Source organism: Electrophorus electricus, chromosome 2, assembly GCF_041902795.1.
Source record: "Electrophorus electricus isolate QZ-2024a chromosome 2, ASM4190279v1, whole genome shotgun sequence".
Taxonomy (NCBI): Eukaryota; Metazoa; Chordata; class Actinopteri; order Gymnotiformes; family Gymnotidae; genus Electrophorus; species Electrophorus electricus.
In genome coordinates, this window is record NC_137498.1 from 16,893,059 (window position 1) to 16,911,109 (window position 18,051).

At 38.3% G+C, this 18,051-nt stretch overlaps 1 long non-coding RNA gene and 1 pseudogene across 1 annotated transcript in view; one reads left to right on the forward strand and one right to left on the reverse strand.

The window, feature by feature from the left end:
- The window catches only part of LOC145660340 (uncharacterized), a 187,737-nt gene that overhangs the window by 6,430 nt on the left and 163,256 nt on the right, over positions 1 to 18,051 (reverse strand). The gene's annotated exons all lie outside the window — the stretch shown is intronic.
- LOC145660334 (alpha-1-antitrypsin homolog) lies at positions 8,597 to 10,860 on the forward strand (annotated as a pseudogene).

Genomic DNA, 18,051 nt, shown 5'->3' on the forward strand with positions numbered 1-18,051 from the left:
CAAAGGTCTGAGTAACAGAAATGATCCAGTTAGATTCCCATTCTAATTAGATTTCCAATCCCATCATGTATGAAGACTTAAGCGTCGGTCACATCTAATTGCCACCTCGAAAATTAGAATTCCAGAAAATTCTAATTTAAAGCGTCAACCCAAACAGCTATAAAATTAAGATAAAAAAGAGCAAAATTACAAGACTTTGTACATAAATGCTTCATGAACTACAAATTCCATAATGCCCTCATACAGGTAGCTGAGATATGTGTACACTGAGAGAGACTGAGCTACAACATCATTTGTCATGGCATATTATGTCATTTCAACCAAGAAAATCATAACATATTTATATGTGTACGCCAAACTCTCAACTATGAAGTCTTGTTCTTGTTTGCCACCAACTGCTGTGGTCATCTGTGGTCTCTTGCAGAGGTATTGTTATTCATCAATTGTTATTCAGGACAGTAAATCACTCTACCAGCTGTGGGTTCCTCTTGGATGTGCTATGACAGGGATGCTGCTCGTATGTGGTCACTCTTTGATTAGTCCGTGTTGTACAAACTATGCTGTTGATCAATCAAGATAAGACTAAAGAAATTCTGAACCATATGGAGTTAATGCTGAAGCAGAGCTGAGAGTGGAGCTGGAGCAGAGTTGGTGGACTGAAGACGTACATTTGGAGAAATCTCTCCCTTGTGCTTGTTCTCTCTCTCTCTCTCTCTCTCTCTCTCTCTCTCTCTCTCTCTCTCTCTCTCTCTCTCTCTCTCTCTCTCTCTCTCTCTCTCTCTCAGCAGACATGCTCTCCTGTTCCTGGCCACCCACTTCACCTTCTTTAATGTCCATGTTGTCTTTCTCTCAATCTGGCACTTAGGTAACATTTAGAAAGTATTTTCTGTGCCACATTTCTGTAACTTATTTACAGAGTTTCATTATAATATCTATTTTATTCTAATTGGTTTCATTATAATATCTATTTTATTCTAATTGGTTTCACTATAATATCTATTCTATTCTATTGTATATTTACTTCTCTTCTATTATGCTAATAACCCCTTGCTACACTGAACTCATGAAGCTTCAGCTCTCGGTGTAGTATTTGTAATGAGACTGATGGAGTCCAGACGCTCGCAGATGATGTTAATCACTGATAATTTATTAAGAGAGAGGAAATCCAAAGGTGTAGTCAGAATACTCTGCACTGGTGGACTGAGGCTGAGTGAAGAGCCAGCTATATTTTTCTATATATTTAGAGTGCTGACACCAGTTTCCTCTAAAGTATCCAATCTCTGCACTATAGGTTTAGTAGATCAAACCCTATGTTAGGCTGGCTGAACCGCTGACAAAGCATGTATTAAGGATGTATTAAGACTGAGGAATTTTAGAAAGGTAGTTATGCATATTCTCATAACACATGCTAGACAATGCAGTACAGCATTCTCTTCAGAATATAAATTGTAATTACAGGCATAATTTGGAATCAGATACATTTTGTAGTTTTATGTGCATTAAACCTTTGCCTGCACCTCTGCCTTTGGTTGTAGGTAAGTGGGACAGGGGTAAATAATTACAGTAACAGAAGTTATCTAAAATAAGAACACATTAGTGATTTTGATCCAGCTGGTCCACCTACATTAATGATCTGCACACTGTGCAGTTTTCAGAACGATAATGTAACGTGGAGGCAGACAGGACTTTACGCACATGTGTAAACGAAAGTTCTTCATTTGCAAAACAGGTGGACACAATGGCAAAATTAACCAAATGATGCAAATTAAACACTGATTAAATGGAACACCAAAAAGGGAGAAAAACGATACAGGAACTGTGCAGAAACAATAAAATTGTGATGTAACATTTTATACTATGGCATCGAAGCTTGTATCGCACTGTGTACTGAAGCTTGTATCAGTTACTATTACCACTAAAGTTAATATTACCATTAATATTACCACTAAAGTTACTAACAACACGTGACTAATGATGGTCGAAGCTTTAGACATCACTGAAGCACAGGATGAGGGTGAGACTGTTTCATAAGTTTGGCACTGTCCTATAACTTGGAAGCTTTTTCTTTTTACTAAAAAAAAAAAATGGAAATGCTAATTACAGAAGTCAAAAGTGAGTGTAAACGTTTCATAACGCCAACCTGTTGTTTTTTACATAAAAGGGAAACAATGATTTTAGACAAATAATTTCAGAATGTAATTACTAAACATCATTACTGATCATCCATTTTTTTTAATGACATATGAAGGCGGCGGAGTGTTGTAATAGTTTCTAATGCTGCGCAGTTTTGAATATATGGCTGCTATAAATTCTGAACACCACCAGGTGTCGCTGTTTTGTCACCAGCTTTCAATGCTCCCAAGCTTCGAATCCTTCAGCAGTACAATAAGGAAAAACCTCAAACGCTTCACAGGACTTCGTCTGCACATCATTACCAAGAAGGAAGTTAAACAGTAAACACTTGAATAACAAGCAGGCTAATAACGTTACCAAACAACAATAAACTCACGGGAGGACGAGAGAGCGCACATTCAAAGACCCACAAGCAAGACGATAAAACAAGGGATATTTATACAAAGATTAACGAATGCAAACTAGACAAAGATGAAAACAGTGACAGGAAAACCAAACGAGGGGTCGAAACAGAAAAACCAAAACAAAGAAGCAAGTGTGTTAAAAACCTGAGACATTCTTACTTGAACTGCCCAAGATATTTGTTACAATTAAAGGAGTATTTGACCATCACTGAACTAAATGTTACTGGTAATGTGCACAGATGACAGCACAACAACAAATATGACAGCAGAAAGTCTACAAGTAACTCAGACAACCAAGACTTTGCTAGTGTGGATACATAAGAAAACCTTGAAGCTGGATTTATCATTTGCAGTTGGATTTGGATCAAATACCGTGTTTTACCTTTAATGGTGAGTCTGATGTCTTTATAGTACTGGTTAAGATAACACCTGTAGACTCCCTCATCTTCTTCAGTCAGGTGTGATATGAGTAGAGAGAGATTTCCTGGAGAGTGAGCAGTACCCAGCTGAACTCTGTTTCTGTACTGTTCACACTCAGTGGTGATCACGTCCCATGAGTTTCTGTTTGTGTTGTGTTTCTTCCAGGTGAAACTCCCAGGTTTGGCGTGTGGGTCAGTACAGGAGCAGGGCAGCAGTACTGAGTCTCCTGTGTATGCAGTGATGTCGTCTGTCCTCAGATTCCCTACCAACATGCAGCCTGCAGAAACACACGGGATAAAGGCCTTCACTATTAAACATGGCTGCATATGTACATGTAAAATGATTATATATGACATACTCCATTATTATTATTATATATGACATACTCCATTATTATTATATATCACAAACTCCATTATTATTATATATGACATACTTAACTATTATATATGACATACTTAATTGCTCCAGGTCCAGTCACCTGATGGTACTGATGGTACCAGCCAACTGATGATGGTACTGGAAATCACTAAGAGATTTTCAAATAGATGGATGCATGACCATCAAGTTATAAGATGTAAATGTCTGCTTATAGATTGTCTCTCTCCCTCCCTTAAGTAACTAATTATCAATTAGCAAGTAATTAGCAGCGGTTCCGCTCTACCGGACTGAACCACAGCGCAGATTTCAGTGCCACTTAACGGGTCAGGTGAACGAAGAATCAAATTTACTTTATTTTCCCTTAACCCGGGTGGACAAGGCATGTTTGGAGTCCATATTTCGCTCCTTTAGAACAAAAAGCTGCTAACATTGCTAACAAACATTGGAAGCCAACAGCAACGATAGCTAATAGGATTTGTAAATAAGTCAGATATCGAGCTACATGTCCTCAAACCTCATCCAGGTCGCTTCCCGGTGACGTGTTTCTTCACTTGTCTAGTTCACAGTGAGTTATACGACACACCGACTAGTCTGGGAGACATTTATTAACACTTGGATGCGGTTTGACCGTCTTGAGAGAAGTCTGTGGGCATGTATTTACGAAGGCTATATTTGAGTTTCTGTTGACCTCCAGTGTTTGTTAGCAACGTTCGCATTTAACAGCTTTTGTTCTAAACTAAAGAGGCAAAATTTCTTGGTCGATAGACAGAATCTGGGGTAAGTGGTGAGCTGCTGCTCTCTGCTGCTCCCAGATATAAATGCCTTTGTGCAAATGAATGTATGAGGATGACAACACCTGTAGAGAAAAGGTAACACTCACCATCAGCAGCGTGGAGCACAAGGAGCAGATAAACACACACCTGCATTCTTACTGAGTTACACACACTACACACAGCTACAGCAGGACTGCTGATACACACCGTACACACTCTTCAATGCAGTCTACTGATTGATTTCACAAGAACACTTATAGTGGAGAGGAAGTGTATTCAGATGAAACTGACAAACTAACCACAACACACACACACACCTAATATAGAAATGCGGTAGGTTTTGTAAGTTGTCATGTGGTATGTCCTCTTTCTTCCTTATCAGTCAGTGATCTGTCAGATATTCTCACATTGTCAGTGAGGACGCTCTCATTCTTAGTTAAGTGGCTCCGTCCTTTGTCATAGAGACACGATGTAGAAGCTCAGGGGGTGAGACCCAACATAACCTCCCTCACTGCTGTTTGGTCAGTTCATTTCACTACGACACCCAAAGTACTTCAAAGGCTTATTAATGAAAACAGTGTTACGCTTCTTACCTGGAGTGAGGAACAGGTGCTACGGGCTAACCGCGATGCGTGGAGTAAACATGGAGTGACACACACACACACACACACACACTGTTGTGGGCAATCTGAAAGACTTTTATTCTCTCCTGGACCACTTCAAGCCATCATTGTACTTATACGTAAAGGAAACAGTAAAAAGTACCGTACAGCGTTACCAAAGAAAAAGGAGTGTTGAGAAGACGAACAGAAAGGTGACGGTTCTCCCCTCACACACACACACACACACACACTCTCTCAGTTACTCAATCTACATAACCATATAGCTCCCTCTTAAAGGCACAGTCTGCATATCAAAAGCCTTTTCTTGGTCCATGCAATAATGCACAGGCTAAAGGTATGGATTATGTATGTCAATAAAAAACACCAATTTTATAGAAGAAAATTGGACTTTTAAAAAATCATTTATCAGTCTTAATAAGAAATTTGTAATTTTGTAATCCCAGTGTTGCCATATGATTTACGTAAAATTGTAGCATGGGTCCACCTAGTGGTAAAACGTTAGATTGCAGTTTTTACTGGATTGTAACAATTGGTGGTTTGAATTTTTTTTTTACATGTAAACTCATAAGAACTCAGTTGATTATCCCACATTTTGACTCTATTCTCTTAATTATAAGTAAATACAGTGCCTATTCCTACAAAGGCATAATGATCTTTTGCACTAATGTAAATTGTACTGTACTGTTACCGCCAAGATTTATATATATTCAGGGAAACCACAAAGGTGTAGCGGAACTGAAGAAATTATGTGTGACCATGGGCTCACTCAGAGGCCTCACTCTCCTTACAGTTACTCTGTAACAAAAAGTCCCTTGTGCACAAAGGTATTATTAAGTAAAGCAAAGCACTTCTGAGAGAGTTCTGAAGTCCTAGACAGCCTGCCTGCTGCCCATGGTGCTGAAATTACAGTTAGTTTCAGCACCAAAGACAGCCACAAACAGAGCCATTTAGTAAATCTTAGTTCTTTTTTTGTTGTTCAGGTTGCTGTTCAGTTTCCATTTTTGTATGAAGGATTTACTAAAGATGCGTGCTAAACATATATTCAGTGCTAACATTTATCTCCAGTTGTCTCTCTCAACATCTCAATAAGCTTAATTCAGTGTTACACAATCAACACAACTCAGAGTTCTTATTCTATATGTTACATTCTACATAAAATTCACCAGGTTGCCTTTACATTATGTGATGTCATTAGTTTGATGTTAGATTATTAGTTATTATGTGTATGATGTCATATGCTGAGTTATCATTATTTTGATTCATATGGTTCCTCTTGCTAAAAAGGACACTCTGGGAGTAACATTAGCTAATGTTACCTTAAACAAAAATCAAGAGAATGCCAGATTGATCCTTCCCCAGAAAACTGTTGAAGCTAAAATTGTCCTGGGGAAATGTTCCTGTGGGTTGTGGCTGTGAATTATAAAAAACGACAAACAGTTCACAGTGTGAACCTTCATGATGGAAAAAAAAATTCCTACTTAGTGTCATCAAGGAATGTTTTACAATGTAAGTAGATTTTCCAACAGTTAACTAAATGGTGAAGTGTGTGACAGGAAGTTAATGTTTATAATCTCTCTTACATTATCCTAGGGGGAAATATAAACATGCTGTGACACTTCAATTAAGTAGTATTAAGGCACACCTCAAATCCACCATATGTACCTCATCTCCATCAGGTGGACCTCCACCAGGCAGACCTCATCTTCACCAGGTACACCATATCTCCACCAGGCAGAATTTAACTCCAACAGGTAGGCATCAGCTCCACCAGGCACTCCTCAGCTCTACTGGGAGGTCCTCGATATTGATGAGCAAGACACTGCAGCAGCTGTTTTCACCACAGTTAATGCTGTGTTCCACTGAATAAATGATGATTTGATAATTATTACAGTCTGTAATATGTAAAGTAGAGTCACATGTAACATTAGCATTCCTGCTCAAATTCTTAATCAATCATTTCCTACATGTATCACTGAGTCCTGTGGAACTGGAAAATGTACAAAACAGACATGGCAAGGAGACAAATGTAATGACACAAGCTTCCAGTTTGTTTGCTCTTCATGCATGCTGGCTGACCATGAAGGACGGTCCACAATAGTCGGTGCCAACTCTCAGACCAAATCAGGTTTCACAAAACAGGTTATTGAACTTGTCCTGAACTTGTGCCAAACCAAAGTCAATTAAAAAAAATCTCACAAGCTTAGGTCTGCTTGCCTGATCTTTTTAAGATAGCAGAAAAAGTACAAATACTCTTTAGCTAATTTTGGGATCAACTGAACACTGGACACAACATTTGAACATTTGACTCTTTGTATGTAGGTTAGCTAAGAACATGATCATAAGAAATCTCAGTAATACTGGCATGTCAGGCACTGAAGAGACAAGCCTCATATCCTTATCAATAGAATTTTGTGCTAAATAAAACATATAAGGGGTTTAATTCTATGTGAGTTGGAACTGAAATGAAAATGAAACTTCACTGCGTGTACAATGCTGTTCTCAATTTTAAAATTAAATCCACAATATATTTTAACAGCCCTGGATCTAGACTGCTCTGGTTGAGGAGGCAGTAAAACATAATGGGTTGGCATGTGTTTAGTCATATTTTGAAAGCCAGAACTATATTCTGGGCTTGATTTGAAGAGGGATGTGAGGAGATGCAAATCTCCCAGTGAAAAAAAAAAATACATGCGGACAACCAATCCCTTGTAAAACACCTCTCCCTTTACACCCCATCTGGATTAATATTAATGTGATGTCATTTAAGATGTCTTATTATTTTCACTCTAACCTTCTGTATGATTTACACGCTAAGTTACGTTGGGCGTATCAGGAATTCCTCGTGTCAAACGAGGTGGATCCGTAGAGTTGCGATCTTTCTCTTTACATTGGTGACTCAGTGGAGGGCTTGGTGCGTCATGCATCTGCCTTGGATGATTCTAGAAATGCAGCAAGATCTATGCTCTTTATTCAAGAAGAAAAACAATAACCAGCATTAACCAGTGAAAGATGTTTGGAGTTAATAAAACAGAAAATCTGATCGTATAATCAGGGGAATGTCCTAATATAGATTCAAATAAGCTTTTTTCCCCACTTTTAAAGGCAAACATAAAATGTTTCACAATCTGCTCAACCGTCATGATGAGAAATGCTAAGCTAATTTAGTCAGATATTATTGCTAGCAGTGTGGCTAACTCTGTGCATTTAAACCACATAAAGGCTCAGAGATGGAGCTTGCAGCTGACCCTGATGGTAAATGATGACAGCAGAGCTAATGATACAAGCTTAAATTGAAATAGGAGGTAAATAAATAAAATAAAAATGCATACACCTGAGACTGAAACATGCTGTGTGGCTAAATGTGCACTTTCAAAAGCTTCCAAAACTGGCTGCGATGGCGAGGAATCGTTCAAGTTGTGTGAAGGTTCTCAGAGAGGTCAGTGGTACCGAGAATAAAAAGAGCTCTGAAAGTACTAAGTACATGTTAGCTAATATGAAAAAAAGACTGCCATCCTGTATAGCTGATAAAAAGAACTGCACTTATGTACACAGATCAGTTAGTGTATTCGAAGACCGCAGCAGCTGAGTTTGGAATGAGACTACACAGCCTAACAGGAATCAATACCAGAGCTAACAATGCCAGCATACAGGGTTTTGGCATCAGTAATGTTAACTAAAGGATAAATGCTGTGCAATGTTCCTGCTCTATTTGAAACAGCCCCTCAGTGGTTAATGTTTAAAGGACTGACCTCAGATTACACCAAACAGACTATAAAATGTATGAACTCAATCCCAATAGTTTACTGCTGACAGGACGTGGATGGTAAGTAAATGTACTGTAAGATGACTGATATTCTGGAGATACAAATAATTTTTTCCTCAGATCTTGTTTCAACTAAATGGCAAACACTTCAACAGTGATCTATTACATCTTTAAAAATGTAAAAACTGAATTAAAGACTAGACTCAGAAGTAGTCTCCATGCAGGCTATCACGTATATACCTCTCTTATGAAAATCCATGTGTTGACTATTTTCTAATGTAATAGTTGTGTTTAAATGAACCTGCATGTGATACATTTCAAATCTGTGCAGTGCTTCTGCAGGTGTTAAAATGTGGGGAAAGGTCCAGTGCTGTTTGATTGTTGTCCTCATACTGTCAGTGGACTGGACTGTAGGCATCAAGGAGCAGGATCATGATCAAGACCATTCAGCAGATCACCACCAACATCTCCATCATGGCAAGGATGCAGCCCACCCCCACCAGAATGGAGAAGACAAACCCTGCCACAAACTCTCACCCCACAACGCAGACTTTGCCTTCTCCCTCTACAAGAAGCTGGCCAGCCATCCTGACACCCAGGGCAAGAATATCTTCTTCTCTCCTCTGAGTATCTCCATGGTTCTATCCATGCTGGCCCTGGGGGCCAAGAGCAATACCCACTCACAAATCTTCAGCACTCTGGACTACAGTGCTCTCACAGCTGATCAGGTCAATGAAGGCTATGAGCACCTTCTCCACATGCTGGACCACAGCCAGGATGCCCTACTGTTGGAAATAGGAGGAGCTGCAGCTGTACAAAAAGGCTTCAAGCCTGAAGACAAGTTTCTGAAAGATATCCAGCACTTCTACAAAGGTGAAGCCATCAGTGTGGACTTTTCCACACCTGAAGTCGCTGTGCAGGAGATCAACAAGTTAATTGCCAAAAAGACCAAGGACATGATCACTGATCTGGTCAAGAGTCTGGATGCTGCCACTGTGATGATGCTCATCAACTATGTGTATTTCAAAGGTAAAAGGAGACAAGTAGAACCCACTAGAGATTAAATAATTTTTCATGTATTTCACCTGAACTGCAGTAACCAGTTTTGTATTTCATTCTCTCAGGTAAATGGCAAGAGGCTTTTAAAGTGGAGCACACCAGCAAAGGTGACTTTCATGTGGATGAGAACACCACAGTGCCTGTGGATATGATGAACAGAAATGGTGAATATGACTTCTACTATGACCAGGGCAACTTTACGTCCGTTATCATGCTGCCATATAATGGAAACGCCTCCATGATGATCGTCCTGCCTGACCATGGAAAAATGGAGGAGTTGGAGAAACACATCAGCTAGGATCACCTCAAGTACTGGAAGGACAAAGTCCACAAAATGTAATGTATCATGAAATGCTTTTTAAAATATACTTTCATTTATACATATTAAGTAGTACCACAAAGTAAAACCTTTACTCTCTGACAAGGTTACCAATGACAAAAATGTATTAAATAAATATTTTGCCCATGCTATTCCATGTAAGAGTGCGTTTGCCTGACTGACCATGTCTGTTCTCCAGCACTTTGGACTTGTATATGCCCAAGTTCTCAGTGTCTGCTTCCTCCTGTCTTGGGGACACTCTGAAGGACATGGGAATGGTTGATGCATTCTCAGACAGTGCAGACTTCTCTGGAATCAGTAAGGGGGCCAAGGTGGCAGTTTCCAAGGTATGTGGAGAAATGCTGTCATGTCTAGAGTGTCACATTATGAGTGTGGGAGATATTGTTAATAGACTGCCCATCTTAAATATCCAGTAGAATTTTGACTGCACTCTGAGCCTCAAAAAAAAAAAAAAAAAAAGTGAATTTCTAGGTTTGTCTCTCTTGATATGACACAATATGAAGTTACATTTGTATAGTGCCTTTCAAGTACCCAAGGACACTTTACAATCAACACACTGCACAATGCTTTTACATCCAGTCAACACACTGGTGAGATGCAGCAGGCAAATTCCATCTGTTGTCCACCAAGGACTGTTCAGAAGTTAATGCATCTACTGCTTACATACATTAAAGTGTCATTCAATGACTGCCCAGATTGGTCCTTCCCCACAGGTCCTGCACAAGGCCGTCCTCAGCGTGGATGAGCAGGGCACTCAGGCTACAGCTGCAACTACTCTTGAATTCATGCCCTTGTCATTTATTTTCAAAACAGAAGTCAACAGACCGTTCCTAGTCTTCATTGTGGAGAAGAACACCAGGAGTATCCTGTTCATGGGAAAGATAACCGACCCCACTGTGTAGTGGTAGACGTCTCCCACACAGTCTAGTCAGCAGTACGATGGGAGTGCTACTGATATCTCTCATATCAATTAGCAACAAATATAGTCATGTCTCTGTATTATCTCGGAGCAATGAAAGGCTAAATGTTGTGCTAGTTTAGTGAGCTACATATAGAAGGGACTTCATTTAGCTATAATTAAACTTAAAATTAAATGCTCCTTTCAGACTTAGTCCAGTTCCCTTACACCAGATATGAGAAAAAGTAACAGACTGTTGGATTATTTCTGATGGCACAGTGAATACAGATGTACACAAACCCAGGCATCTGAATGGAAATAAAGTTGTTGAGTGATATTTGAATGAGTCTTCATTTGTTTTGACAAACCAATCATGGCAGTCTGTAGCACACAAATCAGGGGCAGTTATAACATTAGGGATGTTGGTCATATATATCAGTGTTTCATACAAATATTACTTAAGTCATATGGAACTATGTAATTCTAAAACAGACATAGCGATGTGACAGACGTACATTAAGCTCCAAACTCTCTAACAGTCCTGTGACTCATTTATAAATCAGTTTTGAGTTATTTCCCAGTGCGTTGTCTTGTATGTTGATTCACTATGATGATCTGATCACAGCAGTTGGTGCAACATCCAGGCCCCTCTGAGTCTGTCAGGGTTCAAAATCAGATTTATCACCTTTGATTTGGTGTCAGATAAAGTAATAAGAATTACACTAACGCTGTGTCTAAGCCAGTAACTGGATGGGCCATATTTGATGTAATTTGTGTTAATTTGTCCATTTGAACAGTAACTGAGTCAGAAATCAGACTTCAAAATGCTGTTCTCAATTTAAAGAATGTACAATGTATGGTAGCTAGGTCTGACATTGAGGATTTTAGAGGGGATCTCATTTTTTTTTAAGATGGTGCATTATAGAGTAAATAATTTTGTTCTTTTTTCAAATTTATTTGATCTTATATGACTTAATGTCTGTACTGGATCTGAAAACCTCCTTGTCCTGTAACAGATATCTTAACTTTATTATATATCTCTAGGATTAGCTAAAACCATATGTATTAAAAGTAATATGTTTTAAACCATTTTATTCTTAGATTTAGTGCTTAGATTTTTACCAAGGCCCAATCCCCTCTCATTTTTCCTCCTACCCCTTGTTTTCAAGTGTCATCTTGCTCCTTGGGACTGAGTTACAAAGGCTAGTGGTTGAAATCTACCCCCTTGCTTCTGCATCCATTTATCAATGATTCACAAGGGATTCTGAGAAATTTCTCCTAATGCACAATTTGAAGTGAGACTCTGAATCCCTCAGTTTGGAGGGCCATTTAGCTCTAAGACCTCACCCTAGCCCTCTATCAGAGACCCAACCCCTACTCATGAACACAGTTGTCAGTGTGTGCTGGGAGGTCAATGGTGTTTCCATTGAGATAAGGAATTACATAAACTGAGATGCTCAGTTTATGTTTTCTCTTTACTGTACTTCCTCTCACTAAACGTGAGTGTGAAATTCTCTCTTAATGCTGAGTGACATGAAACTGTACATATATGTGATAATCTAAAAATGTTATTAAAGTGAGTTGAATCATTCAAGATTTATTTGGCTGAATTAGAATTATAACCTGGTTGGTCTTAGAATGAAAAATATGATTAAAAGGTCCAGAATGCAAACAGACAAAATCTTTGCATGAAGTAAAGTTTATTAATCAAAAATAAATCAAAAAGTCAAAAGATGTTATTTCAGAAAATGAAAAGACAGGTTGGGGAAAATGAAGGGAAAAAAGAAATACAAAATAAATTGGTAAAAAGAGCTGGGAAAAGTTAAAGAGTAGGGCTAATTTTGTTGGAGCGCTTGGCACAGGACAAGGTGCTTTTTATAGCCTGCCATCCTCGTCTGAAGAAGATGCGTACTCTCTTCAACCTCTTGCATTCTGAGCCTTTATATTTGAAATAAAAGTAGAATTTTTAAACTGGTGTCCATGGAGTGGATGTATGTAAACTCTGATTATTGATGTGGTGCTTTGATGCTACTCACCAGCTGGGGTGTTCTCCACTTTGACTGCCTCTGTAATAGATTCCGCTACTCCACCCAGATCCTCTCTTACATCTACAATTTATTTTTCCCAAAAATCAATACAAATGCAATTACATAATAAAGTACAGGCACATATTTAAAGTGAACAAACATCATGTCCTACTGTGTGTTCTTAATGAAAAGCTAGATTTATGCAAGAAAGTACATCTGCACCTTCTACATGGGCGCTGTGGTCCAAAGAGCAAATCTCTTCCGTTGACTCTGTGATCATAAAGTGTTCAGCAGTTCTGCTCTGGATGGTATGAACCTCCTTACAGTCCTCCTGTTTCTTGGGTGAGAAATGAGAAATAATCAGTGATGAATTGTAAAGGAAATGAATCATCCATTGACCACCCCTGGGCAGTGGAAACTCCACTAATGGACAGCATATTTTGGACTACCATCTGTATAAGTCAGGAAAGTGTGAAGGCTAAATAAATAAAACTGTGGATGCAGTCTATATAAATCATTAAAATTATAGTATAAAATGATGTAGACACTTACACTTTCTCCCAGTTTGGCCGAGTAATGCTGCTTAAACCCAGCAATGGTAGCAGGGTCTCTATGACTCTTGTGTCTTCTGGTAATGATATTAGTAATGAAGTTGTCCCTTGGCATCTAGAAAGGACAGAAGAAAGCTCTATTGTATTGAACGATAATAAAGCCATTTTATTTCTTTTAAAAAGTGAACAGTTTGTATGTGTTTTTTGACAACTAAAAAAAAAATTAATTAAAATTAAAGATTTATTCCTAAGAAGTAATTGAATTTGAACTGAAAATTAGGCTTTGATTACAACACAATTTTCTATAAAACAAGGCTTATTTTACATGCATTTGTGCACAGGATTACTTTTGTAGCCTAGTTTCATAACTCTATGGAAATGAGAAATCAAAGCTTATAGATTTTATTGTTTTATATAGTTATATAACAGAACAAATGGCCACCCGTAGCTCAATTTCTTCTACAAATGTTAATACATGTGAAACAAAGTTTGCCTGTTGTCCGACACAGCTTACAAACCATAAAATGCACCACGTACGTGAACATTAGCGAGAACACAGACCGACAGGGGGATAAACACACACAGACATTAGGAGAATAACCCGGTGCAGGTGTGTGTGACTACATAGTCGTGGTTTCACACAAGACCATGAACTCCCACTGCAGGCGGCGGGCCGTACCACGTGACTAGTGGGGCGGGGAGCTCACTATCAGCCCACTAATTAGTTCTCCGTTCAGTCAAAAGTTCTCTATCATTAAAATGTGTGTTCTCTTTTTAAATTCGCATATTGGCTACTTGTTTATAATACGATTCCGTTATCAAATATTTAGTATCTGCCTTTGTAGATAAAACTAAATTCTACTTACGTTTTGTTTTCGTTTCTCAGTACCTCTTATGCGTGAAGAATTGTTTGTAGTCTCTGTTGATGTTTTGTCTAAAATGATCGTCATCGGCAAATCCACTCAGTAAACTGATCTGGGGTCAGAAATAGAATGACACAAATTCTGACATAATCGAGCGCTAAATTCTGTTCAGTGGTTGTTTAGAACAATGAAAAAAGTGCAGCTGAAATGACATTATAGTCTCATATCAGAAATCACACTATCACATTTTAAAATCATTTCCCCCTCTTTATGCCATCATTTTGTTATCAGGTTCAGATTAAAAAATCTAAATAAATAAAGTAAATATAACCTATACATGTAAACTAATTTAATTAATTATATTAATATTAATTAATTAGTAATCATTCCACATAGGTACAGTTCACTCACTCTGTATTCGTTATAATCCAAAGTCATTTGAACACTCATTAAGGATCAAAATGCAACCTAAACAACAACTATAATAATAAATTCTTAAGAAATTATACAATTTTAACTGAAAATTAGGCTTATTAATCACAATACAATGTTCAACAAAACGGCTTATCTTTACTCTGGTGTTTCAGTACTAAGGCTACGCAGTTATGCAAACACTTTCTTGCATAATATATGCTTATATTATGAAATTGAGCAACTAGACAAACAGAATTAAATGCTCCGTTCATTACTGATTCAAATGGTTTATTATTTTTAAAAAATATATTTTTTAAAAGTGCAGGATGGTAGCCCCAAAATAACCTGCACATGGTTTTACAGGGGCTATTCCAGCATGTGCTTTATCACACAATGTTTTGATCACATCTTCACAAAGGTTAATTACTGCTGAAAAGAAATAAGGTTAGCATACATTTTTTTATTTTCTTATAGCCTATAAAGAACACCCAACCAAACAACCTAGCTACAAAGAGACAAGGATAAAAACGTCATTACATGTATTATATAGGCATACAGATTTGAAATTAATGTGGTAAATGCAGTGGACAGGATGGAGTCTAGAATTCATCATATGTTGAAGCATCTGTGGTGACATCCTCATATGGCTCTTCAGTGTCTTCATCAGTTTCACCATAACCTGCCACCATTAGGTGGTGTGTTTCTTTCACAGCTACCAGCTCTGTCTTCAGCTCCTCAAGCTTTGGGAATACAACACTGTGCAGGCCACAGTAAGCTTGAGCAGAAATTCCTGAAGGGTAGTTAAAAAAATAAATAAATCAAACTGGGTAATAAAAGCACCATGAAAAAACACCACAACACAATCTACAATCTAACAACCAAACATCACACCTCATCAAAAATAAACACAATCACATTCTGAATGCAAGATTATATATAATCAGGTCATAAATACAACATGAATAATTAACTGATCATATTAATAGGGCTTTGAAAAGTAGGATCCAGTGTAGAGTCACGTATGAATGCTGGGAAACAAAGTATCTATCAGTATGGCCCTTTGTAGGAAAGATTATCTGTAAAACAGTTCAAGAACATATATATATAAGGCAGGCTTGAACCCAGGTCATCTAACTGATGACACCAATAGCCTATTGGGTGAGCAACCACCCTCTAACAAGGGATAGCCCCTGTCCAAAACAGTTAGATCTTGGATCAGGTAAAACAAAAGGAAAAAAACTAAACACCATGCCGAGCATGGAAAAAGGGAGAACAAAGGACGTAACGGGAAGAAATGGCAACCCCGATGCACTGAGGAAAACCAAACTAAAATTTCCCAAACAAGACCAGAAAACAGGGAACAACTTGAATGGCTAAGGGAAGCCTTGGGAGAGAGACAGACTCGAGAGGGAAGGTGTAAAAACACAAACACCCTCACAGATAAGAAGTGAGGTGTAGCAGGAAGTTACCAGCTAGGAGCTTGGCTCAAATATTTAGCAAACAACCAGCTCTGAATGACTGGGTCATGGGGCTTTTATTAGGTCTAACCCAGCTGTTGGGTGTTAAACCTGATTAGTGGTGTGGTTGACTTGAGGCCTCCCTCTGGTGGCCGGAGGGGCCTTGGCCTGGTGCCAACCCTTACAGTATCCTATATGAAGTGAACTGCATTAACAAGCAAAGCTCAAATTGTTACATAAATGGAGCAACCAAATTGCTCAGTTATAACTATCATTGTTATAAGGATAGTGAATGTCATTAGAACAATGCTAAAAATCATATCATATTTAAAGTAAATATTTATTAATCTAACAAGCAAATGTGGAGGAGTCTGACAGTAAGGTGTGTTTCTACAGGTTGCGTATTGGAACACAACAGGGAGACAAAACACATCACTGCACACACAGGAGACTCAGTACTGCTACCCTGCAGCTGCATAGACTTGCTTGCCAAACCTGAGAGTTTCACCTGGAAGAAATACCACCCAAAAAGAAGAACATGGGATGTGATCTCCAGTGAGAGTGAACAGTACAGAAACAGAGTTCAGCTAGGTACTGCTCACGCTCCAGGAAATCTCTCCCTACTCATATTACACCTGACAGTTGAAGATGAGGGAGATTACGATTGTATACATAAGGAATATGAACAACTATACATCAAACTCACTTTTAAAGGTAAGTAACTTAGATCCATATTCTTAGTGCATTGATAATCTCATAAATAAACTGAACTTTAGCAAACTAGTGTTACATTATACCTGTAGCACCTGTTACACCTAAAGAGCACTCTTAGACCATCAAAGGCTGATATACTGGACATAGTATGAATGCTACAGGTCACTTGGGTAGTGTTTTCTCACTGATGTGGCTTGGTGTGATGGGACAGGTAAGGCCAGATGCTCGCGGATGTAGAGAGAGATTTATTTTGTTTCAACTTTTGATGGATGAACAGGCCAGGGTCAAAACAAGGAAAGCCAAGGCAGGGGTAATCCAAATCATACAGGTAAACTGTCCGAGTCCAACAACCAAAGAGCAATAACAAACCAATCAAACTATACAAAAGGGGTAGGAAAAAATCAGTAGTCTGGAGAACAAAAAACACAATCGAAACACGGGAAAGCAATCAAGGAAATAACTCTCGGTATGCACAGTCGAAACTAGTGGCAATATCGCAGAATTCTGGTGAGGTCTAATGAGGTTTATATACAGGTGGGAAGTAGAAAACAGGTGCTGTCAATATTCTGGTGATGAGGATCTGAATGAATGTGTATGATTGGATGAGTCCTTGACCTTGCGACAAATGGCATGTTGGGTGTTGTAGTGTGCTTGGAGTTCGGTCGACGTGATACTTGGTAGGTGTTTGTTTGCAAAAGGACAGCTAAAACAAGTCCAGGGTAAATATGAAATGTATATTTGTAGTTTGACTAAAGGCTTTATCCAAAATGACAGAAGTGATCTGTTTTTGACTCATCTCATCCAAAATTAGATGTATTCCCAATTGTCCAAAGACATGTTTTACCTGAAAATGGCATTTTTCTTCATGTGCCCTTACTATGACAGTCAATAAAGTGACAGTGCAAAACTATATTTCCCAACCACAGAAGTCTAATTACAGGCTATACACCCACATTGACAGCTTTTTGGTCAACATACAAAACAAATTTAAAATATATATTTTAAATACTTCTAATACTTCATTGGGAATTTTATTTTGACATAATTTGATTTGTTTTGTGGCCGTATCACAACGCTCAAGAGGGATAATTCCAATGCATTAGTGCTAACTCTATAATATAACACCATTACTTGGAAAGTCAACACTTCATTATAAAAATTAGTTTTTAAATAAACTTTTAAACATGCGCTGATGAGCTTGTTCACTTGCCCCCCCTCAGGTACAATCACA